This window comes from Pteropus medius, unplaced genomic scaffold, assembly GCF_902729225.1.
Source record: "Pteropus medius unplaced genomic scaffold, Ma_sr-lr_union100, whole genome shotgun sequence".
Lineage (NCBI taxonomy): Eukaryota > Metazoa > Chordata > Mammalia > Chiroptera > Pteropodidae > Pteropus > Pteropus medius.
Genome location: NW_024352787.1, coordinates 27,732,738 through 27,759,029, shown reverse-complemented (window position 1 = coordinate 27,759,029; position 26,292 = coordinate 27,732,738). Strand labels below are relative to the sequence as shown.

Below are 26,292 nucleotides of genomic sequence, written 5' to 3'. Positions count from 1 at the left end.
ATGGGCCATTCGGAATGGGCCCTCAAGCTTCATTCTTTGCTTTCTCATTATCTGAGGTGCTTTCTAATGGCTGAGTTCTTGAAACAAACTTAACTTCTTTTTGATACCTTACATTAAAGAACAAACTTTAGTGTCCACAGAGAGTACTGTTTATATTTAAGTATTAACTTATAAACACATTTAATATTCATTCAGTGTTAGTCATGTCTTTCTATCCAACCTTGTCAGTGTCATCTGTCACTCCCATAAGTCTTCTGTCAAGCTCTCATGAAACCACGGAGAGAGAGGACCCGCTGGGATGGATTCTGCAAGGACCACAAAATCATGAGGCAACAGACACTCAGAGCCCTGCTGGAACCAGCTGGGGGTTGTGGTCAGGACTAATGTGCTGACACAGGAAAGTCCCCAGCTGGCATCTCTCAAAAGCATCAGCGGACGTCTGTTCCCTGTCCTGCTGCCCTTCTAACTCAGGTCACCCAGCCCCCTTACTTTATAGAGGGGGAACTAATGCCCACAAAGCTAAAAGACTGTTGACACATATGCAAGTGGATTGTACAACTCAGAAGAAAAAGCTCATTCCTGGCAGGTGGTTTCTAAATGACGGTGAGCTGAGGACAAGGGAGACTGAAATAGGTGCTCACACAACCCCATTCTTTCAATACCGTTTGGTTCAAGCCACCCAGACCACTGCAATGGGCTCCTAACAGGCCCTTCTCCACACAGAAGCCAGAAGGATCTTTTGAAAAAGTCAGTCAGATCACGTCACCTCCCTAAACCCTCAAATAGCTTCATACTTAGTAAAAAATCTAAAGTCCTTACCTGGCCTATAAGCCCATATGATCTACCCTTGGATACCACTCCCACCACATTTCTTACCACTCTGCCCTTTCCTCATACCTCACCAGTCACCCTGGTCTCCTTGCTACTCCCCAAGCCTCCAGGTCTCCTTGTGCCTCAGGGCCTTTGTACATGTTAACATATTGCTCAGGGTTCTCTCCTTCATTTCATTCAAGTCTCCACTCAGATGTCACCATCTGATGAAACGATCCATAGAATGAGTGAAGGCAGTTAATGAATACATTATGACTCAGAGAGACTTTGCCTTACTGTACTATCTGGTCACTCTCCCTCCCCTTGCCCCATCTTGGCACTGATCACTACCTTACATTACACATTTTTCTCCCACTGGTCATCTCCCTGACCACAGGGTCAGCCCGCAAGGGTAGAGACTTCATTCTGTGCACAGCGTGGCAGATAATGAGCACCTAGTACCAACCCATGAATAAATAAACATGTGATTCTAGAGTAGCTGGATTAGCAAAGCGTAGCATAAGATAACAGAGTGGTTTTATGATCTGAAAAGCACAATACAGATACATCATTGCAACACAGTTTGTGAGGCTATGTCCACTCTTCCTCTCTCTTGTTCTAACACTTGCAGTTAATGCTTCTTGCAGCATTTCAGGCCTCTCTGTTTTAATAAGGACACCACAAATTCCTGCACCATTGCGGAAACAACCAGGCACTCCCACTGAGAACGTGACTGACTCCCCAAAGCAGGTGGGGTTGGGGCTCGGGCCCTGAAGCCCTCACCAGCACAATGGACACTATCAGCACTTAGATCTGGGATCGCAACAGAACCAAGAATGTCCCCAACAGCTTTGAGTCTGAGGTGTGAAACTTCAGACAGACAAGAGCTGCACAGGAGCAGTGGGAAGGACCTGACATTCATTTATATGAGTACAATCTACAGTGCAGAATCCGAGGACCCAAATGGGTAAGCAGCTCACCTGAGTGACAGAACTAGAAAGGGGGCCCCAGCTTCCCAGGGGAGGGCTGGGTTTGTACTCTGTCTGAGTACAAACACCTATTGTACATGTGTCTCTCCCCTACTCTGTGAGCTCCTGAGGGAAAATCAGGCTCGTGGGCTCCTCTGAATCTGGCATATGGTGAGAAGTCAACCTGGGAGGAAAAACCTTGACCTTACACTTCCACACTAGGATACAGAGCAGAGTGCCTGGGGGCTGAGGCTGTGAACAAGCTGTTAAACCATAATACGATCTCACTTAAACCATTATTTTCACACTGAGGCACACACAACCACCCACCTCTCCAGCCTGCACCTCTGTATCCCTGCCCCAGAGCCTTTACATGTGCCTGAGATGCTCTTCCTCTAGTTGCTTCATACTCAATCTGCAGACCTCAGCTTGACTGTCACTCCACGGATCACACTTTGACAAATTGCTTGGCACATAATCCAGTTCTCAGTAACTACCCACGGAATGAGTGAAGGCAGTCAATAAATACATTATGACATGGAATGTAAAACTTGCATGAATTGATAACTTGAAGCATGCAGACTTACAACAAATTTGGCTGGCAGTGTGCTCATTTGGCAACCCCCTAGGACAGAGGTTCTCAAACTTTCTCAGTTCATGGAGCCCTTGTAAAATTTTCAGTAAAATTCTCATGGCACTTTAAGCTCAAAGCAATACTTAATAGATCCATCTGGGAAGTAGTTGGGTCTAAACAACAACTGAAAACCCCGCTTTGTAGACAAAAAGTCATCAAGAGAAATGTAGAAGATCTAACATTGAAACTGAACCACCCCAGCTAGTACTAACATGGACAGATGTGGACTTTCACTGTGTTAGAAAATCAGGTACCTCTGGGAGTTTGCTGTGGTGTGCTGAGGCACCTCGGCAGTCTGGGAACCAAGACCCTATGACATAAAGTCACTGTCCTCTGCTGTTTGACATATTTTGATGGGAAAAATTTCATGTGTGGCAGGGTGACCCAAGACTGCCGCAGGCACTCCAAGGAGACTATGGGAGCCCTGTGAGATCTTTCTGCCCTGTGAATCACTTCCTCTTTCCATATTTATTGGAAAGGAGGAACATCAGCCGGTGCAGAGCTTATGGGACCAAACATGACATTTGTCAGCAACAGAAAAAAGAAAAGAAAAGAAAAGAAAAAGAAATGGACATGAAAAAATAGAAAGAGTAACTTCTTAACTAGACCAGGTTCTTGACACAGCCCTGCCACCAGCTGGCTGGGCCTCTTTCCCACAGTAGGCTTTGATGTCCCCATCTGTAAAATTAGGCATAGAAAAAGAGAGTATGTCAAAAGACCACCTGAATAGAGTAGATCTGATTTGATCTTTTATTACAAATTAGGTCTGTCCACAAGTTTTCATTTTTATTATAAAAGACAACATACATACAGAAAAAGGCATAGACAGACAGACAGACAGGTGCTATTCCTCCTAAATTTCAACAGTTGGCCAGTTCCTGCTAATGCTGTGGGCCACGGTTAGCAACTCCAGTCCCAACGCCAATCGGCAGGCAGAGCAGGTGGGCAAACTGCTGGCTGCTCAGGACAGGGTCAGTGGTGGGAGCTTCACCAGCTTCTGAAAAAGCAAACAAAGCAAGAAAAGAAGGGCCCTTTTCCCACCCAACTGTTTACAACTTTGGAGCATAAAATTATCTTCTAGGAGGAACCTGGGGCTTTCATTTACTATATGCAGCTTCTGGTGAGTAAACAAGACTGATCAACCAACCCAGCACTGACATCAGAGTAAGCCCATCACCTGATGCAGCAACAAGGAAGGAAGCCAGCAAGTGATTTAGTCAGCCTCTTCAGCATGCAAATCACCCAGCAGCAAACAGTCACTATCACCTCAGATCAGGGTCTGGAAACCATCCCCCAGCTGCAGTGGGAACAGGGTCAGCTCAGGTTCACAAACCTCTGCTAAGGTGTAGTGGCTTCAAGGCGAGGGGAAACCTCAAGGAAACAGTCTGCTCTTGCCTAACAGCTCATCCTCCACAGACTGAGAGATGCTTAGGGGATAGTACCTCTCCAAGGCAGCCTGCTAAAGAGCAGTGTTCAAAAGAGCAACTGGAACAGATTCTTCTCTAGCTAGAGTGTCCACAAACTTATCAACCAAACCAATGTGGCTGATATGGATTTCTTTGGGTTTATCCTTTTTGAAATTCCCTGGGCTTCTTGAATCTGTGAAGTTGAGGACTTTTCAGCCATTGCTTCTTTAAATACTTTCTCTACCCCACCCTCTTTCTCTTCTTCTTCTGGGACTATAATGACATAAATGTGTTTCTTATTAGTCCCACAAGTCCCTGAGCCTCTTCAGTTTTATCAGTCTAGTTTCTGTTATTATGGATGTTCTTTCTATCTTCAAGTTTACTGGTGAGTTCCTCTGCCTTCTCCATTCTGATGTGGAGCCATATATTGAGGTATTTTAGGTATTGTATTTTTCAGTTCTTCAGATGTCTTTTGGCTCTTCATATCTTATATGATTCCAACATCTGTGTCATCTTAATGCTGGCATCTGTTGATTGTCTTTTCCCATGCAAAGTGAGATCTTCCTTGTTCTTAGTATGGTTAGTGATTTTTTTATTGTATCTTGAACATTTTGGGTAGTATGACTCTCTAATTCTTATTTAAATCCTTTTTCATCAGGCCTCCTCTGCTACCGTGCTGGTTGGGGATGGAGGGTGCCAATCCATTGCTGTCATTTATAGGCATATCCGAACAGTTACAATGTCATGGAGAGGTAAGATGTGGAGATCTGAGGACAAAGTAGGTAAGATGGTCCAAAACAGTCAAAAGAGGTTGCACCAACATCTGAGCTGGGTCATGGAAAATGAACAGGGTCCACCAATCAGATAAAAGAGATAAGAGAAGGTCCAGACAGAAAAAGTATCAAGGCCTAAACCATAAAAGACCAATAGCTACAGAATCTGGTGTGACTCAAATGTGGTACAGTGGGATGCGTTTGTATGCGTGAGAGATGAGCCTTTGGGGCAAGACTGAGACCAGTGTGCAAAGGGCCCAGGAGTCCCCTATGTGTCTAAGGTCTTTGGGCCCTGGGCAGCTGGTGATGACAGGGCGAGGGTGTGACATGATTAAAAAGAACTATGCCATAGGGTGGCAACCCTGTACAATGGTGCTTGTACCCACAATATCAACACAGTCATAGAGCCCTGAACAGGGGAGTCTATATAGGACACACTTAGGCCACCATTCCATAGCAAATGCCCAAACGCCCCCAGCTAATGACCTTTCCTACACATAACAGGGTGTGTTATGGAGACACATGACTCGTATTGTGTCTGATGCAATGAATGAAAGAGGAAGGCAGCCAGGAAAGCTGAATCTATGAAAGCATGACTTGGTGAGCAGCAGGCGGAAGAGCCAGCCAGCATTACTTAGCACAAATCGCGCTGCACAGGGGCTGACCACTGGAACTGCTGGTTGTGGAGAGCCATGTGGGCTTGTTTCAATCTGGGGCCTTCTCCACCTGGCCTGAACTCCAAGTTCAAGTGAACCCACAGCTCACCTAAACCCTTGACAATGTACTCCAGGGCCTTTTGAGGGTATAACTTAATAACATTATTAAAAGTTAGCACAGGGCAATTTATGGGCACAAGATACTTCCAACAGTTCTGTAAGATAATAGAGAATATATATATTGGCCTCTGTCTCCTGCTCCTGGCACAGAACTCCTAAAACTCTTGGAATTTCCCGTTCTAATGAGGCAACTCTGGGTGGGCTCCTGGACGGCTCCTGGATGGGGGCTGGTCACCAAAAACTCAAAAGCCATGATTAGAAGCTTGGGATTTTTAGCCCCACACTCCCACTCTCCAGAGAGAAAAGAAGTACTGAAATGGAGTTAATAACTGATCATGCCTATGTTAAGAAGCCTCCCTAAAATCCCAAGAGTACGGCATTCGGAGAGCTTCCAGGTCAGTCTACCTACTGAGAGGGTGATGCACTCGAACTCTACGGGGACAGAAGAAGCTTCAGTGCTCGAGACCCTCCCATACCTCGGCCTGTGTATCTTTTCTTTTCATCTGCTGTTCATTTGTATCCTTTATCAAATCTTTCAATAAACTGGTCAATGTAAGTAACTGTTTTCCTGAGCCATTCTAGCAAATTAATTGAACCTGAGAATAAGGTCGTGAGAAACCCCATTTGTAGCCTATCAGTCAGAAGCACAAGTGGCAACCCAGACTGCAACTGGCATCTGAAGTGGGGTGGGAGCAATCTTGTGCGACTGAACCTGTAAAATCTGCCGCTATCTCCAGATAGAGAGTGTCATTATTGAGTTAAATTGTAGGATTCCCAGCTGAGGTCGCAGAAAATGAAGGGCTGGGAGTGTGGTAGTAGTGTGAAAGTAAAGCAGAGACTCAGGAGGAAGGATTAGGTTTTTCTAACACAAGTCATACTGGTTCATCTTCCTTTGCCTCAATTAATTTTGAATACAAATAAGGAAAAGAGAAACACAGGAAGCTGAGGACTTGCCTTAGTTTTCTCAGGTGCTGGGCAGACCACTTCTGAAGGCTGCTTCTGCCTCTAGCACATAGGAATAAGGGGTGATAAGAATCCCTAGGGAGCAATCAGACGCTCCCCACCCCCACCCCACCCCACACCCCCACCCCACACACGGGCAGGGCATGCCAGAGTTCACAAGGCACATCCATGCAGCAAGCCTGTGGCACAGACAATGATTCTCCCCCACTTTTACAGAAACAGGAATGGGGCAGGGCAATGCCTGTACGGCCTCCCGAAGTGAATGTGCAATGAGGGCTCATTAATAGAGGTGCAGATGGGCTCCACACTTAGCGTCAAAGACAAACTGGCACACAATCAGAACAAGTCCCCAGGATGGAGCATTCCCAAAAACATGTCACATGAGAGACAGTAAAGGTACTGGAAAGGTTTAATACCCTAAAGAAAAGATTCAGAGGCAGCTGATCAGTTCTTTGAGTAGTGAGAAAAACAGGAGGGAGCAGCCCAGAGTGCAGAAGTGGGGCCTGGTAATGGAAAGCAGAGACATACATACTCCCTAAGAACTTTCTGTCAAAGACGTCTGGAAAGAGAATGAGCTACTGTGAGGTGAGGCATGGCCCCCCATCACAGCAGATGTGCCAACAGAAGGCTGGGTAATCTGGGTTTAATGACAGAGAGTGTCTGACACCCGGGGGCTTGGGACACAGACCAACTAAATTAATGTTCATTAAACTGAATTGGCTGTTTGGTGACAATGCCAGGAAAAACTCCAAGTCTCTGACCTGAATTAATACTTAAATACTGATTCCTGTATCTCTTTTACTGAACTCTTTGAATACACACACACACACACACACACACACACACACACACACACACACACTTCTAGTTTACATTAAATGAGCTATGGAAAGCAAGGGCAGACATTGTACACGGTGATATGCGACCCCCACAGCATATCCTATGGACTCAGGAAAGAGAAGAAATGGGAAGACTTAGGGCAGGCCTCTGAAAAAAAACAAGAAGGGGGAAGTACTAACTCTTCCAATTAAAAAACTGGTCCCAAGAGCAGTCTGTGCTTCACATAGAGCTGGCTCTCAGCTTTCGCAAGGAGCTTCTTCCAGGGTAAACGGCCTTCTGGCTCCCCCAAAACACACCATCATCGCGTCCATGTTATGTCTTTTAAAATCCAATTCAGTCTGTACAGATACAGATGCTGCTCCCTGATGTTATTTTCCTTGCTCCTCCTAGCTCCAAGAGGGAAGATTTCATACCTGCAAACTGTAACAGGAAAAGAAATGCCGGACTCTTGGGCCCCCCCGACCCAGGCACCTCAATCACCATTTGTGTCAGGAAGACCAGCCTCTCCCTGCATAGCCTCCAGTGACAAGGGACTTACCACTTCCCAGCCTTATCTCCCTCTGCTCAAATTTTTATGTCTCTCTAGAGTTATCCTTCATTTTTTCCATACATGTACTATACATACACGTATATATAGACTCATACAAAAAACAGATAAAATATATTCTACTTTGTAAAACATTTTTTCATGTTGCTAGAGGATCCTTTATAATGACATTTTCTTTGGCTGCCCAATAGTCCATTGATTTACCATTATTTACTTAACTACTTCTCTATTCTTCATTGAAATATTTTTGATCACGTAAATACATATGGACATGAGGGAGAAAAGATGAGAAAAACATGGCCCTAGTTCACAATCTGGTCAAGGAAACAAAGAAAACACTGCAGTCAAATGTAAGAAACACAATAAAATGTGTTCAAAGTGCTGTGGGGATAAAGAAGTGAGTAACCGGCCCCAGGAAAACAGAGGAACCCTCCACAAATGGGCAAATGTAGCAGCATTGTTTCCAGTTCCTCACTTTGCTAAGTAACTGTAGCAGTGGATGACCGCTATAAGCAAGCACTGGGCCTGGTACTTCTTGGGTGTATGTATGTTAATGTCTCAGCTGTCTTACACTGAAGTTACTATTATTTCCTTCTAAATGATGAGATCAATGCTCAGATCTGTTTCAGTGGTTTGTGGGAGGTCACACAGCTGGTAAGTGGTAGGGCTTGAATTAAAATGTGTATCTGTTTCTGAAGTCCATTCTGATTTCCTCCCTAAATAATATTAATAAAAGCATCTTTAAACACAAAGCTTTTCTCTTTAAAAAACAAAACAAAACAAAACAAAACAAAACAAAAAACCTTAAATTCGCAACTAGATTCGAATTTACATAACTCTTGATACATATATTGCCTTCAAACAGGATCATTCTCTAGCCAAGCCGATCGGCGATGGGGGGGCGGCGGGGGGACACATAAATTACAAACACAGGGAATGAAAAAGGAGACATCATTAGAGTCCACTGACATTAAAAGGATAACATGGGAAATTATAAACAAGAATATGCTGACATTTGATAACTTAGATGAAATGGACAAATTTCTTAATAGACACAAACTACAGTGTTTGCCCAAGAAAAATAGATAACCTGAGTTCTCTAAAAGAATTCAAATTAGTAGTTAAAACTTTCACCAAATATGAACGCCAGGAGCAGACAGCTTCACTGGTAAATTCTATCAAACATTTAAGAAAGGAATAATACCAATTCTATACAACATCTGGCAGAAAATTGAAGACTCCCCAATTCATTTTATGAGGCCTGTATTACCTCAGTACTCAAACCAGAGACAACAAAAAAAAAAAAAAAAAAAAAAAAAAGAAAGAAAAAGAAAACTACAGACCAACATACCTCATAAACATAGATGCAAAATCTAAAACATTAGCAAATAAAATCCAGCAACATATAAAAAGGCTACTAAATCATGATCAAATGGAGTTTACTCCAGGAATACAGGTTGGTTCAATATTCAAACACAATGTAACTCACTGTATCAACAGGCTTAAAAAACCTGTACAATCACCTTATAATGGAGAAACAGCATCTGACAAAATTCAACATCTATTCATGATGAAACACTTGGTAAACTAGAAATAAGAAGGAACTACTTCAACCTGATAAAGGGTTGAGGACATGTTATTATAGTATGTTTTCCCACTTCATTGGGTTATTGTGAGTATTAAATAAACTGAACTTATAAAGAGTTTAAAATAATGCCCAGCACAGAGTATATGATGTAATAAATGTGGCTATAATTACTATTAAAAATTCTGAATAAGAAGTAAACAACAACAAAAGTATTAAGTACTTGCAGCTAAGAAAAAGACTGAACTATTGCTACATGCAATAGCATGGATGAATCTCAAAGATATGATGTTGAATTAAGAGAAGCCAAACACAGAAAAGTCTCTTACATAGAAGAGTACCAACTATTTATAGTTTAACTTCAAGAACAGACAAAAGTGGAGGTAGATGAGGGAAGAAAAAGAAAAAAGGAAAAAAAAATTTCAATCATTTCTTCAATTAAAAAAATTAATTTTGGGGGTGGCTCCATAGTGTAGTGATTAGCATGTCTGCTTTACACGCAGGAGGTCCTGGGTTCGCACCCCAAGTGGAGCCACGGACCACGCCCCAGGTGTGCCAGGCCCTGGGTGATGCCCTGAGCATGTGGGAGGAGATGCACCGCCTTCAGAGATCCAGTTCTTAAAGGGAAATGGCAACATCCATAGGTCAGGGGTGGAAGCGGGGGTGGGGGTGGAGGGGAATTAAAGAGGCGAACAACAACAACAAAAACCTCAAAAAAAATTAATTTTAAAAAAAGGAACAGACAAAAGTAATCTACAGTGATAGACATCAGAATAGTGGTTACCTTTGGAGAAAAGGTCATGAGTAGGGGGTGACAAAAGGGAAGCTTCTGGCCGGTTGATCTATACTATCTTGACCAGGTATTGACAGGGGAGTTTATCCATGTAAAAATTCATGAAGTGGTCCACTGAAGATTTGTGCATTTTACTGTACATAAGTTACACTGCAAAATAAGTAACTGTCCACAATACAACACCGTAGGTGCTATGGCCCCAGTGCTGTAACAGCATTTATGTATGTATATGCATAAGATGATATGTGAAAGGGCTGTCACAGAAATATTATCTCAAGAGTGAGTTTATTTTTTCACACTTAATTTAAAATTTTTAATTTGCTTTTTAAAAAATAATGAGCACGTTATTATTTATCTAATCAGAAAAATATTTTAAAGCTGTTTTCTTATGGGGGGAAAAAAAACACGCCCAGGCTCTCGGGTCCAGTGATTCTCTTCTCAGAATGTGGCTCTCGCTGATCGCAGTGACACGTGCACCATAGTGCTGCTTGTGTCAGCCTCAAATCAGATACTTGTGTTTTCAATTCCAAATAATAGAATGCAATGCAGCTTTTTAATCAGATAGAACTAATAATGGTACTCTCATTGAAAGACTCGCAGTCTTTCAATGGTACTGAAAGACTGCCAAAATATATTAAATAAAAAAGAAAGTGATATTCTCATTATGAAACCATTAATTAAACAAAAGAAAAATTAGATATTTCTCCAGAAAATGATCCAGGAAGAGATGTACAATAGTGATTTCTGCAATGTCTAGAATATGATTGGGTGATGGGTATATAAAGGAGCCTTTGCTTTGCCTATGTTTCTATAATGAGATAGCTGACATTCATGTGTTACTTCTGAAATTAAAAATAAATAACATGGCTGCTAAATTTCTTACTGTTGAAGAAGGGAGCTACAAATATGGAAAGAGAGGACAAGAAATGAACCCCGAAATTGGAGGTATCAGTATGCACAATGGTTTTTTAATATATAAAGACAGATACAGAAATGTGTATATAGATAGACGCATTTAATATATAAAGATAGATACAGAAATTACGTGTATTTCCTAGTTCTGTCTGCTGAGAAGGCCTAGAAGCAATGATATCCCAGGAGCAAGGAGCCATCTAGCACCCAGATCTTGGTTTCTATACACCATTCTCCATCAAAAAAGAACCAGGGTTCCTTCCAGGACTCCAGAACTGGAGCAGATGTAGTGAATGAACCTGGACCACCTTGCTTTGCCAAAGAGTAAGGAAGGGCTTGAAGAATGATGGGGACATGTCAAAAGGACATGAGAAGGGGGGGGGTTCCTACCAGCCAAATGTAGGACAATTTGAGCATAAAAATAAAGACCATTAGTGACAGATTATAACTCATAGGATAAAAGAATAACCTATGTGTCAACGTTAATATATAAATGAATAAATACAAGGGGGAAAATGGAAAGTTACTTCTCACAGTAGAATGCCAACATATAACTGTAGAAGGGATGAAAGACTTAGAAAATTACCAACTGGCAATTACCATAGTAATACCTGTTTCAGACAAGAATCACAAATGCTAAAACTTGAGGATGAAAGTTTGATGATTACATAGGGAAAAATAGAACTTCATAGTGGAGAACCTGGCTGATATCACCATAACCAAGTGATCAAAGTTAACAACAAAGTTAATATTGGGACAAAGGGACAACACCTGCCACCTAATATTGTGCTCTAAGGACACAATACCATTTCTGTGATACCCCGCCAAAAATACACAACCTAAACCTTATTGTAAGGAAACATCAGACAAATCCCAATTGAGGGACATTCTACAAAGAAATGGCCTGACTTTTTGAAAAATGTCAAGGTCCTGAAAAACAAAAAAAGACTGAGGAACTGCTCCAGATCACAGGAAACTGGAGTGGTTAAAGCTAAATGCGATCTTGGACTCGGTGGAAAAAAAGATTTTTCTGTTGCTATAATACATTAATGGCAATTTGAATAAACTCTACAATTAGACAAAATATTGTTACTGACATTAATTTCCTGATATTATTGTGCTATGGTTATGTGAGAAAATGTTCTTGAATTTTAGAAAATAAACAGTGAAGCATTAAATGAGCACAGTATTGTCAACTTATTATCAAGTATGGCGGTCCCCAACCTTTTTGGTACCAGGGACCAAAAAGAATTGCTCCCATGAGAATCTAATGCCTGATGATCTGAGGTGGAGCTGAGACGGTGATGCTAGTAGTGCTGGGGAGCAGCTGCAAATACAGATGAAGCTTCATTCGCTTGCCTGCCTGCTGCTCACCTCCTGCTCTGTGCAGCCCAATTCCAAACAGGCCACAGACCAGTACCAGTCCGCAGCCCAGGGATTGGGGACTTGGGGAACCCTGCTAAAGTAAGTTAAGAAAAAGATGTGGTCTATGGCCATGCCACCTTGAACAAGCCCAATCCCGTCTGATCTCGGAAGATAAACAGGGTCGGGCCTGGTTAGTACTTGGATGGGAGACTACCTAAGAAGACCAGGAGCTGTAGGCATAAAAAGTAAATAAAAAATAAAAAATAAATAAGGGATTGTAAGCTGACAAGGTCCTTGCAATCTGTGAGGTCAACCAAGGGTTGCCTCGCCTAAAAAAAAAAAAAAAAAAAAAAAAAGATGTGGGGAAAAAAATAGTGAAAATAATAAAGTAAGCATGGTGAAATGTTAATATTTAAGGATTCTGAGTGAAGAGTTTTCAATAATTCTTTGCACTATTTTTGCAACTTTTCTGACAATATGAAACTATTTCAGAGAAATTAGAAATATATGCTTACTGAAGAAAATATGCTATATTCAAAAATATAAAGAAAACACAATCCAAACACCTACTATTTTTGTTCTACTCATTTTTTATACGTATATTAAAATATATTTATTTTTAACATCACTGGTTTCATATTACATATAATTCTGTCTTGCATTTTTCACTTATTAATTTGTGAACATTATAAATTTTCAAATGTTATTCCAGCCTATAAATATAGCGTCATTTACAGAATATTTTCACTGTTACAAATAATGCCATGATAAACACGATGATTGATATCTTTCAAAATAAATCTTTGGGCAACTGTTTATTTCCTTAAAATAGTTTCTGAATTTATCTTAGAAATATTTCTGGATCAAAGGAAATAAGTATTTTTAAGGCTCTTGATTAACTCATCAAATTACTTTTCCAGAAAGCAATTTATTTTCAACATTTTTTTGCAGCTCTCCCTCTGCAAGACACACTGCTAACCTGGAGAAAAAAGAGAAGCCTGTGAGGGAAACAAGTTAGGGAAAAAAAAAGAACTAAAACTAAATACAAGAATCAGTAAGCACTCAAGGGAGGCCATGACACCATCGGTAGAACAGAAGGTGGGGCAAAGAGAAGCAACCAGGGAGAATGTGCAGACCAGGCAGACCGTCTCAGCAACGGAAACCATTCCCAGCAAATGAGATCCTCTGTGGTATAAAGTGGGGAAGGCGTGCAGTAGGAGGTACTGGCCCAGAGCTGCATCCACACACCAACACGGGGACATAGAGATCCACTGCTCAGCTCTCCACTTGCTTCTCAGCGCCCCCCCGGCTGGCCCCCTCACCAGCCCTCCTTGGTGTGATATCTGGAGGGGAGGTTGTCAAGGCAGGGCAGTGGATGACCCTGAAAATAAGAATCAGAGTCCTGGGGAAGCACATTTCAATAATCACTTACACATGATCTATGTCTGAAAACATCATACATTTAAACTCTTTATGTCATGACAACATTTACAGTCATGCACATATACGAAACTTGAAATCTCTCTGCACCTCAGTGTTTTCATTTAGAAAACAGAGATAATACTACCTACCTCACAGGGGCTGTTACCAGAATTATATGAGACAATAGACGTGCCTGGTGTGTGACACTCGTATAAGGAAAAAAGTTAACTATTGTTCTGTTTTATGCTTAGTGAACTGGGTGTGTTCAAACTAGGAGAATGCAGGTAAGAGGCAGAGTACTTCAGCTTGGGCCCCTGGAAGCCAATATAGGTGACTCTCAAAAGCTCCTGCTTTCCTTAAGAGTTTAGAGAAATGTGATGCGGTACAGCCCAAAAGCTCTGGAGAAACCCAACCTTTTCTGAAGGGAAGTAAGAGTCTGGGTTCTGAGATCCAGAACTCTCAGAGTCTGTCCAATTCAGGTACCTATCAGAGGACTTGCCCAGAGATTTGCCTCAGGCTGGGCTGGACCTGGAAGAACCAGTGCCAACAGCAGTAAGTAGAGTTTGAATACATTGTCTTTCAAACATTCTTCATCAGTTTACCTTGATTTCAAACAGGAAAGCTTTAATTTACATTTAGGTCAGGTCACTTAATAGCAGATGCTGATGCAATACAAATCCCTCTCACTAAAGAAACTGAGGGTGGGAACGGACAGTGAGGGAGACGGAAGAAGACAGTGCCCGGCAAAGGTCAGGCACAGCAGAGTGCTCAGAGGGTCTGAATGACTATATAAGGTACAGCAACAGCTCTTCTAGCCTTTAAGAGCACATAGCTTAGGACTCCGAACTCCTGCCAAACCCAGTACCCCTCTGTCCCCATTTTCTACCATCATTAGACAACATCTGATCAGCCACTGCAAACTTCCACTGGCCAGATCAGAACGACGACGGCAATTTAATCCAAACTCACCTGTTTGCTCTGGCGTGAACAATTCCAAACCATTTTAGCAGGGTTATTAAACAGTCACAACAACATGAACAAGTCAGTAATAATCAGATGCCATGGTGATAGAGGACTCTCTTGTGGTGTCTATAAAGCATCCACAATTATTACACTCCATTTACAAGACAGTGCATCAGCACTCAACCATTAGCTGATGACAGTTTCTTATTGCCCCATCCATGTCTTTTTAGGGAGAAGGAAACAAAATCCTCTGGCACTGGCCTGGCATTATACCATGCTGTCATTTGGGTGAGGTACAGTAGGTCACACAAGATGCTCCTGAGGCTGATAGTGTAATGTACCCTCTGACAGACACTGCCAGGAGAGCTATGTAGGCTGCAGCAAGATGTGAGGATGTAGGTGGGTTATAAGAACCTCTACACCACTGCACCTGCTGTGGCTTCCTGGTAGAGAGGATACCCACCACATCACATAGCGCACCTGTGTGAGAGGCAATGAGGACATTTCTCCAGGTCACAGGACTGGGAAAAGGTGTCCTCCTCTGAGCACCAATCCACACCGAAAGTGGCCTAACACATAACTTTATGCAATGTCCAGCGTAGGCAAGGTGACTCTGCTTGGCACTTGGCCTCCATAAGGGGACTGGGGAGTTCAAGCAGCTTTTCCCTTATGATTTCACTACCTCAATGTATAACTTCTAGGGTTGTTGTGATGGGGAGAAGACTATGGGAGGGCTCAGGACCATCTCTTAAGTGCTTCAGGCTAGAAGTGACACACATCACTCCCTCTCACAGGCCATTAGCCTAAGTTAACTTCAAGAGGGATAAGAAATGTAGATAAGCACAGAAATATGCAGAGAACAGTAAGCACGTCTGTTGCAGATAGGCAGAGCTCACTCAAGGTAATAGGTAGCCAGTGGCAGAACTAGTGGGAGTCCAGCTGGTCAAAGACTCATGACCTATAAACCAGATTTTTAAAACTGGAGATATAATTCACATACCATAAAAGTCATCATTTTAAAGTGTGCAATTCTGTGGTTTTCAGAATATTCACCCATCGTGCAACCATCACCACTAATTCCAGAACAGCTTCATCACCCCATAAAGAAACCTCATATCCATTAGCAGTCACTCCCCATTCCTGACTTATCTTCCCCTCTTTGCTCTGGACATCAAGAAACTGAACAAATCAAAAAAGCCTCTAGCAGCCACACATTATCCTTAGCCCTGGGTCCTGCCCTCCCCACCCCCCATCATTTTCTATTCGCTTCATCTATCTTTTCCAAGTGTTAATTATAACAATAATTAACATGTATTAAACATTTACACTATGACATTCTACTATTTCATTTCATTCTTACAACAGCCCTCTGAGGTATAGGTATCACAGAGGTTAAAGTCCTTGCCCAAAGTCAGGGAACTGAGAGACGTGGCTGAACTAGGATTCAAACCCAGGCTAAGTGGCGTCAGAGCCACTCATTTGCATGCCCTTCTGAATCTTTTTAGGACAAGGCAAAGTTAAAGATAGAAGTTGCTTCACTGAATGACCTGGAGTTCATTTTGCAGTTAACATCTTGGCTGTACCATCAGGTAACAGTATTACTCACAATTAAATAACCCCTGGAAAGCTGCCATCTGGCTGGAGTTAGTTTGTATTTTGGTTCCGCTGGTGCTCAAGAGACCTGGCATAACATGGTTCTCTTTCATAACATGGTTCGTTTCCTCTCTCTCTCTCTCTCTCTCTCTCTCTCTCTTTCTCTGTATGTGTGTGTCTAGATAGATAGATAGATAGATAGATAGATAGATAGATAGATAGATAGATAGATAGATATTTGCTCAATGATTGAATCAACAAAATCTTTCACACCACAGTCAACACTACACTTGATGGTACAGCACGCTAGCCCTTCAGCCAGGAGCATTTGAACGGAACCACTGCTGCCTTCTAAGAAGTCTTGGCTCTGCTTACAGTCACCCACTAACAGGCAAGAACCCAAGCCAGACTTTTCAACTTTCATAGCAAAATGGCAGGACACTGCATATGAGATGTGCTAAGAACCTCAGGACCTCTACTATGGACTATCTGCCTCCTACCTCTGGCAAAAGGTCTCTCCCCATTCACTCTTCCAGATTCTCCTGCTTTATCCCTGCCTGATAAAATACATCACTCTGAGTCTATTCTCTTGCTCCCATCCCCCAAAGATCTGCCCTTACTATTATACCATTATACTATTATACTATTATACTAGAGCCTAAAGTTCTCAGCACTTACCCAAGCGGGTCCCAGGAAGGCTACCTGTGGGTCATGCTCTTCTGTTTAGAACATTCCCTCCACCCCGACCTAAGCTATCATTACCCTATCAGTCCTGTCTGCACACAAGTGCAGTCCCAGCACCTCGAAAAAGGGCCTCGTACACACGAGGTGCTCTACAAACGCTTGTGAGGCTGCTGCCTACTGCCTTATTCAATGAAGGCCCAGGGAAAATTGCTTCTTGGAATAAACTGATCTGCTTCCCTTTTTCAGTAATGTTTGCTATGCAAAACCCATCCTTTGTCTTGCCTTCTAGGAAGCTCTGAGCTGAGTTTTGTGCTCAATCACAATAACTTCCCTTGACTGTTTTTTGGCACAATTATCTGCCTCCCAGGGTCCTTCTCTCAATTACTACTTTTTTCCATGGTTTTGGTTTTGCTGAGAAGAGTGTGGGCCTTGAAATTCAACAAACTTAAAATTCAGTTGAGCCATGAAAGAACGTGGTCCTTGTAAGTCAAAAGACCATGGTTCAAAACCCAGATGTGCTACTTACACACCATGGGGCCCCCAGCACATGACTTATTCAGCCTCAGTCCCCTCGCCGACCATCTCAGTGTTATGATCATCACATGAGACATAAAACACCCAGCACAGGACCTGACATACAACACTCAAAGGTTAAACTAGACCCCTTTTATTCATTAGATTTTTAAAAAATAAATAAATTTATTCATGTTTTGGTATCCAGGTAACTGATCCAGAAATATCTAGAAAGACAGAATGCTATGAAAAGTACCCAAATTCTTTCTCTTCTTCAAGTATAAAATAATTAATTATTAAATTAACTATTAAATAAACTATCAATTGTGGGAAGAACTTAAAACATTTAAAATGGATGGAAAACTGAAATCCTACAATAAGTTTACATGGCACCTTAGAATAATCTCGAAAAATACAGATCAGACCCAATACTGACAGTCAATATGCAGGAGAAAGCTTAGCAGTACCGTGGGAGAGAGAAGCCATAATCATTAATTCATCCATTTATTTCTCCATTCACCCAGTTAGTATTCACTGAGTGTCTACCTTACACCTGGCACTGTTGTACACATTGGCTTATACCTGTGGAAATGACGGGGAAGTTCCCAGTCCTCACTGAATTCACATTCTACTCTAACCATATTGCCATTAGAGAGAGAGAGATTTGGACTCCTTTTATTATAGCCACTGCTATATCCATTATGGAAGTAGAGAAGGGAAGAAGACAACAAAATAATAAGGCAGTGAGAATAACTATAAATTCTTGAGCAAAGGAGGGATGATAAAAGCAGTGCTTCGAGATCAATCTAGAAATGGTACCATGGGCAGGTCTTGAGAGGAGGTGTAGAGAATCAGGGAGGAGGAATTATGAACTCAGGAGGCCAGTAAGGGGTCTAGTGCAACCAGGAAATGACAAGGGCTACAATAAGACCATGGCAGTGGAAAGAGACTCAAAAACTAAAAAGTGACAGGACTGCATGGTGGCAAAAACCCAAAATGAAAAGAGGGAAAAGGGACAGATGTTATTTGTCCTTAAAGCTTCAGAGACCAGGAAGATGGTGAGGTCACTAACAGGGGTATGGACCTTGCTGGTGGGTGTTTCAGGTAGGCAGGATGCATTTTTTTAATCTCTGTTGTCATGCCAAATGACCTTTTAGAGTTTACAGATCACATTAGGGGACTGCATCCAACATGTCCAGATAACACTGCCTGGTTTCTTAAATGATTGTAAAGGTTCTGAAACCCTTAACTGAAACCAACAAAAGCTATTCTTCACAAAAGCACAAATCTCTGATGTGATACCTAGAATGTGTCCCAATCTAAACCCCATCCCTGGAAGTCCTGGGAACAATTGGCTAATACATTCTCCTGTGTACTCAAGAACCGTCAACTCTGTTTGCAGTTTTGAAAACCAACTCAAGTGACCTACAGATACAGAGTCAACATATGTGGGTTTAGAGGTGAGCAAGAGTCCATGTGCTCCTACCCAGCCTTCAAACCTTTTACAGACCCAGCCTACCCAACACAATGATGAAACATACTGCAAGATCACGGTGTTCTTATACAAGCACAAAAGGCAGAGGGGACAGGGAAGACTGAGCTCGACAAAGGGGTGGGGCGGGCGGGACCACAGGAAAAGGCAATGAAGATAAAGCTAGGGAAGATAAAAAAATGACTAAATATAAGTCATAAATTTCACCTAGAATTACGTAAGTCATACATCAGAGGGCACACCCCACAGAGTCCACCTTCCTCCGTTACTACAACCAAGGAGACAAAAGTCAACTTTTTCCATTTTATTTTCCTATCACGAGATGTCTCCTAAAGAACCCAATTCTCTAAGAAACAGTTCTCAGTTCACGGCACCACAGTTTGGCCCATTATTATATTCTAGCTTAGCCTTTGAAACTGATTAATTTCTGGGAAGCATTTGTATAATCTCTCAGCTGTGTACAGACTCTGTGCAAAGGAAATTAGAATGCCTCACTCTCTAGCACTCCAAATAAAGGATAATTCTTTTATTTTCCCCCACATTGTTGCTTTTTTATAAGTTAAATAAATAAGCCCTCCACATCCAGAGGTTTCTGCACAAGCCACCCAAAAGAAGGATCAGGCCCCCTCAGGTGCTTTGTTCAAAACATACCCAAAACGTTAACCAAGTTGCCAACCAATATCAGGCATAATGGGATGATGAACTTGGCTCCAATGGACCCAAGCAACAGTAACTACCAGCCTGCAAAGAACCATGGACTCTTTGCCCATGAGACTCCTCTGCTCCTTTCTTACACACACACACACACACACACACACACACACACACACACACCACCAGGTACACAACTAATATAAACACCTCACTTGGGGAGGGGGTTGGGGAAAGAAAAATACTTTTAGGATGCAGAGCTCTAAAATGGTATGATACAGATTCAGCAGAGTGAGTTTCCCAAATAATGAATTCACCCAGAAAGAAAGACATTGGAGCAAGAAGAAAGTCTGAAAACCCAATATAAGAAAACACTTCTGTGCTGGTCACGTCACTGACCTATTTAAAAGCCTTCCCATCACTTAGTATGGTTCACGAGCTTCCTTCAGAGAAGTCCCAATTGCTCCAAGCCTCATGCAACCTACACCCTACACCTCCCAGAGGGGGATGCCTTAGTGGGCTGTTAATTTCTATCTACTCTCCAAGACCCAACTCAAATGTCACCTTCTCTGTGGAGTCTCACGTGACCCCCCCCACACACACACAAAGGCAGCTTGTTCTGAGTGCTCCCCAGAAGTGCTCAGCACCAAGGATAAGTACCTCACATGCATTATCTCAAGAATGAACTCAACAGGCTCTAATTGTTTACTGTTATGTTTGTTCTCCCCAGAAAAGTTCTCAAGTGCCTGAACTAGGCCTTAAACACTGAAGCTTAGATCCAGAGGGTCAAATATGTTTTTTAAGTGTCATTCATTCCACAGGGATAGAAACAATGCCAATAACAGGGAGCATTAACTGCAGAAAAATAAACACCTCCTGAGCAGTTCCAGGAGACAGGTGGAGTAGGCCTTCATTCCCCACTTCATGGATGAAGAAAGTAAGGCCTGGCATAGAACCCCGCTGTTTGTATAAGCTGCTAAGCTGCCTCTGACGTTGGAGCTTCTCCCCACTTGCCCAGTGGCTCTAAATTTCTATCAAATGCCAGATAACACAACTGTACAGGAAAACAAGTTTTATTCTGTAGCCTATATAAAAAAAAAAGCAATAATATTTTCTACCTCTATCAGATACTCATTTCATTTATGTTACTTACACTATAATGAAATGTATAGTGAAACATACAACACAGAGACATACTTACTTGTGCTTTGTGGTACTGGAAGTGAAGAAGAGCAATCATATTATTAAGTATTTATATGTATTAAGAAATTTCTCTTCTACCCAAACAAAGAAACAAACGAACTACTCCTCTCCAGTCAAAAATGAAATACAGCACAAAAAGAGGAGTGAGGGCTCAGCTTCACCCTCACAGCCTTGAGCAAGTGATTTCATCTCGGAGAACCCTCCCTAGCTGTGAAATGGGCAAGGAAACACCAGCCTTTTGGGGCCATCAGAAGAACTTAAAAAATATGTATGTATGTATGAGTCTCTACACACACCCATATGCACACATAATACAAACTTAGTACAGAATCTGCATAAAATTTTCCTAATATAATAGCATCTCTGCCATTAGCAGTTAGTCTTCACAAGTGGTCTTAGAACTATGAATTAAAACACAATGAGACTCTGTTGGTGGGAACATAACAAGGTATCGTTTTTGGAGGAGAGTTTGGCAATATCCATTAATATTTAAAGTCATACCATTTCTACAGTCAATCTATATCTCCCTCTCCTCTCTCTCTCCCCTATATTATTTTTCTCCACTAAAAAAAAGTCTCAGTGTAAGGCTATGAAGGACATTCACTATCTATATTGGATATTTTTTAACAGTCTTTATAATGAGCACTTAAATTTTTTTAAAACAGAAAAGATACAGTTTTATAAGTCATTTCTCCATTTCATTTTTTCTGATTTTAATTTTTAAATGAATCTGACATAAAATAAAAAGTTAAATCCCAAATTATTTATCACCATTTGACAAATTATGTGTGTTGTTTGTCTCCCTCCACTAGATCAGATCCATGGGAGATTAGTCTGTTTCAGTCACTTCTATAGTACCAAAAGAGTCAATATTTGTTCAATGAACACATTTAAAAGCTCATTAACATTGTTCCACCTCTTCAACTACAAGAATTCATTATGCAAAAATATTTTGCACAAGATATTAAAAATATTTAATTGCACAAGATAAAGAACAAGACTACTCAGGCAAAATTCATGATAGCAAAAAGATGCAAACCACATATATTTTTTTCAGTAATACTGGTTACTGAAATATTCCGTCATTTTTAAAAGAATGAGGTTTAAAAAAGAATGAGGCAGATCTCTACATAGTGATTTAAAAATGCATCATGTTAAGTAATTAAAAGCAAGTCTCAGAACAGTATCACTAGTTTCATCTTAGTTTTGTGTTTAGTCAACAACTTCTGTTATTTTAAGTTTAAAATTTAAATAATAAATGTCTTTATATATGGAAAAAATAATCTGGAGAATACATAATACACCACTGGTGGTGATTTTTTTGTCTCAGAGTAAGGCTATCAGGGATGTTCATTATATTTCATATTTCTGTGATAGTTTTTAAAATAATGAGCACTTAATATTTTGTAAATAGAAAAAAATACATTTTTATGAAAAATAATTCTCCATTTCACTTTTTTTCTGATTTTAAATCCCAAAGCACTAAACTGAGGCACATAGTGCTAGTGCCAGAGCTGAACTTAGGTTCCCTGACTCCCAATTCAGTGCTCTGCTCCTTCTTAAAGCACTAGGAAGTGGAAGATACTGCAGAGGAAGCTGGGCTCTTGTGAACCAGGAAAGGTCTACAACTGCAGAAGCTCCATCAGGAGAAAAAAGTTGCATAAGAGCTAAATTCTTATTAACTTGAAATGTCCCATGGGTTTAACAAATGAATGTTCTGGATTTACAGAACATTTTCAGAACAAACAGTTCCAATTTTAAATAGTCGATCAAAGAGAACATGGACTTACCTAACTCAGATTCTGATTTTCAAGGGGTTAAGGGAAGATCAATCCAGTCACTAGCAGGTTCTAAAATTTCAGGTTCGTCAGGCAATTGACATCTGTAACTGATTACAAAATCATACCACTGAGGGATATTCACCTGCCTGACTGCAAGTCAATGCTGCTATTCCAGGTGCTGAAGTACATCCCTGGAGCTCTTTTTATCTCAAATCTACCTGTCCTTTTTTTCTAGTGATAGACATGAAGAATTTTGGAGAGTTAAGATCCCTCTGAAGTTTTCAGCATGACAGCCCAACTAGAAGTTAATATTCCATTCTCTGAAATGCAGACTTGGTTTTTGGACACTTGAGACAAGGATTAAGCTTTCAGTTACCATATCAGAGATATGAAAATCATGAGAAGCTCAAGAACTGACCACTCTCTCAAAAGAAAATAAGAACTCCTTAGAGGTACACAAAGAAAAGTGATCCCTTCCAAGTTCTCTGCTTTACTGAGACTTTGGGGCTGTTTCCCTGATCAAGTCAACCCCACAACCACTCAAGGGAGATTTGTGTAGGCAGAACTTGTGAGTGGTTAATGAATCAATAGCTTCTCCTCAAACAACAGGAATTACAGCATTGTGCTGCGAGGACAATGGATACCAGTGGGTTAGTTTGCTCAGCTTAAAAAAGTGACAGTTCTCAATGTCACCCTTTCTCCGAGACCCTTTTGATCCTCAGAACCTCAACCCTGTGGAGTTAGCAAGGTGGGCTGTTTCACTATCTCTGTTACTGAGGAGGAAACAGAGGCTCCAGAAGTTAACGTCCTGCCAATGTGCCAAGACTCAGATCCAGGACCATCCACTCTAGCCCCGTCTCCCCTAGGATTAGCACCATTCTTTAGCGTGGCCAAGCTCGGAGGGGAAGGCTGCATTTTTGGGGTCTAAGAGAGGAAGCAGTCACATTCATTGAAATAGCTCCAAACTCCTCAGTATTGGTCACCAGCTTACAAAATGGTGAATGGTTACTCGCCTTAAATAAAAAACAAAAAGTCGAGGTCAAGTTCCCCAAAGCCCCCACCTCCATTCCACCTGCCGCCGCCTAGGAGACCTCGACCTCTTACCCAATTGCTCCCACGGCCTAAGAGTGTCACTGCTGTTGCCAAGGCACCTGCACGCGAGAGGCACTGCCCCTCAGGGATGCCGGGCCCTCGCACGCACGCAGAGCGATTCCGAGGAAAGGCTGGGCTGGCCGGCTCCCCTAAGCCCACTTGATGTTATAGGATCTAATTCGGTCCCATTCGCACTCACAGAGCTCCTCCTACGTGAATTACCCCCCAAATTGGCCGCCTCGAGGCTCATTGTACAGGGGGAAACTGAGGCTTGGAGGGGAAAAGTAGCTTAGTCCCAGCCCTCTGACGCCCGGACTCAACATTCGGCCCTCAAGCCTCCGCAGGAGGTCAGCTTGAGGGGAAAGGCCACCCCGGGAAGGGCCGATGTGAGACACTTAGCGACCGGGCCAGAGAGCCTGCCCCAGCGCCAAAGCGGCCGAAGCGACCAGAAGGCATTGGGCCCCGGAGCCCAGGCACCCCGAGCTCTGGCGCCCGAACCTCACTAACCCCGCGCCCGTGACTGCAGGAACTCACCACCGACGGTCCGACAGCAGTCCCAGCACTAGAGCAGAACGCAAGCCCACACCACTGAGGTGCTACCACCGCTCTCGGCGACCGCGGGGGTAGGGGCGTGGCCGTCGGCGTGCGCACGCTCCCGGAGCCAGGTCTCCCCCTTGAGAATCTGTGCTCTTGGTACGGCCCGGCAGGCCATGCCCCCTCCGCATCCTGGCTGTGCAGACGTCCTAATGGCGTGGCACGTGGTTCTCTGGCGGGCGTGACTCTACCGACGAGCTGTTTCTCCGGCCTTCCAGTGTGGTCCCACCCTCTCATAGGACCCGATGAGGTTATTTCTGTGCGCCGGGCCGTCTGGCCTGCTGCCGACAGCCGCTCACGTGTGCTCGCCGCTTTTTCTTCTCAACGGCCCCTCAGTTTCCTGACCTGAGGGTGCCTGCACAGTTGGTCCAGGGTCCCTTAGGTCTAACCCGGATTGACATGCTGGCTTGCTTGAGTTGGGGGATGGAAAGTGACCAGACAAAGGCGAGTACAGGACCCTGGGCGGTGGCAGGGGTGGGGGTGTGAAGCAGAGGGCGCCTAGGTTTGAAAAGTCTGGTCGCCTTGGTCTGGGGTAAGAATTCCCGCTCTGCCTCCAAGAACTGACATTTTGCAGCTTCTTTGATGTCTTGGGAATTAAGGAGGGAATGTAAGGAAAGTTACAGAGGTGTAAGAAAGCTAAGTGAGGACTGGATTATAGGATAACAGGAATATGTGCTTTCTTGAGGGTGGTCACACTTTAGGAGGGGGATCTGAAAGAGGGCATGTACGGTCAAAGGTATGTTAATCTAGATGCACAGGAACAATGGACAGAGCTTGCTCAAGGTAAAGATAAGCCTTTTACCAAAGAAATTATATGCCTGAGACGTGACTACTCACCATGAACTGCCCAGTTAGGAATTTATGATCAGCTAACTCTATGAGGTTACTTTCCATAGTACTTCTTTTTCATCCACATAGGGTTCTGAGGATTAGGTGATATAACTTGTGTTCCTGAAGGATTTAGCAGTAGTGCTCTAGAAATGTAAGTCTTTGCCATTATTATTATTATAGCCTTCAAATTTCTTTTGGAACACTGGGCAACTTACTTTCTTCAGAGCCCATTCTCCTTTTTTTGAAAACAGGACCAACCAACCAACAACCAAATACTTTGAAAATAGTAAAATCCTACATAAAGAAGATTATTGCTGTGGCCCCAGTTTTAGGCTTCTTCTATCCAGAAACCACTACCACCAACAGGTTTGATGAGTGCAGTAGCCCTCAGGATGGGGCACACCGTGTCCACCTAAGGGACTGAATATGTAACTCCTGCACCAGGTCCTCAAGAAAGCAGTGGGGAAATTCATGACTCAGATCTCTGATACTCCCTCCCACCTTTTCAACGCCTTGTTGAACACCCAAAATCCAGTCTCACCTGGGTATCCCAGTGAAGCTTCAAACTTTGACTGCATCCTTACTCCCTGCTCTGTAAAGCCAGAACTCATAACATTGAGTTCTCTCTCTTTAATAATAGCATCCCCAAGGCAGGAAATAGGCATCTTTTGCTTTTTCCCATTGAACCAGTAACTGAGTCCTATGGATTCTATCTCCAGGATCCCCTTTTCACCTTTCCTGCTGCCCCTGCCCTAGTTCAGGTCCACCTGGGTTCACTGGATGATTTCAGCAATTCTGACTGTGCACGACACCTCCAGTTTCTTGTACACCCACTGCCTGGAAAACTTCCTCATGTACTACTGTGCTCACTGTCCTCCTTCCTGTCCCTTTACCCTTCCTCCTCAAAGCTCACTCTAACTAGCCAGCTGGGAAAAAAAAAAAAGTAGGTTGTATACACAATTTACACTTTCGCTAATATAAATTCCTGACAGATAAAAGATTTCAATGATTTTTAAAAAAGAAGAAAAATGAAAAGTCCAACTAGAAACCATAGGAGAATTTGCATTAATCTCTAAGAGACTTTTCTGAGTTATGACACAA

At 42.5% G+C, this 26,292-nt stretch overlaps 1 protein-coding gene and 1 pseudogene across 2 annotated transcripts in view; one reads left to right on the top strand and one right to left on the bottom strand.

Annotated features, from left to right (window-relative positions):
* POR (cytochrome p450 oxidoreductase) overlaps window positions 1–24,449 on the bottom strand; it is a 58,758-nt gene extending 34,309 nt beyond the window's left edge. Inside the window, exon 1 of one of the 2 annotated variants that reach the window (XM_039849328.1) lies at window positions 24,301–24,449. The gene's annotated coding sequence lies outside the window, so the exon portion shown is untranslated. Of the gene's footprint in view, window positions 1–7,349; window positions 7,578–24,300 lie in introns of those variants that run through there. The other variant, XM_039849329.1, reaches the window with a different exon arrangement.
* LOC120591857 (uncharacterized) lies at window positions 12,493–12,611 on the top strand (annotated as a pseudogene).
* Window positions 24,450–26,292: the final 1,843 nt, after the last annotated feature.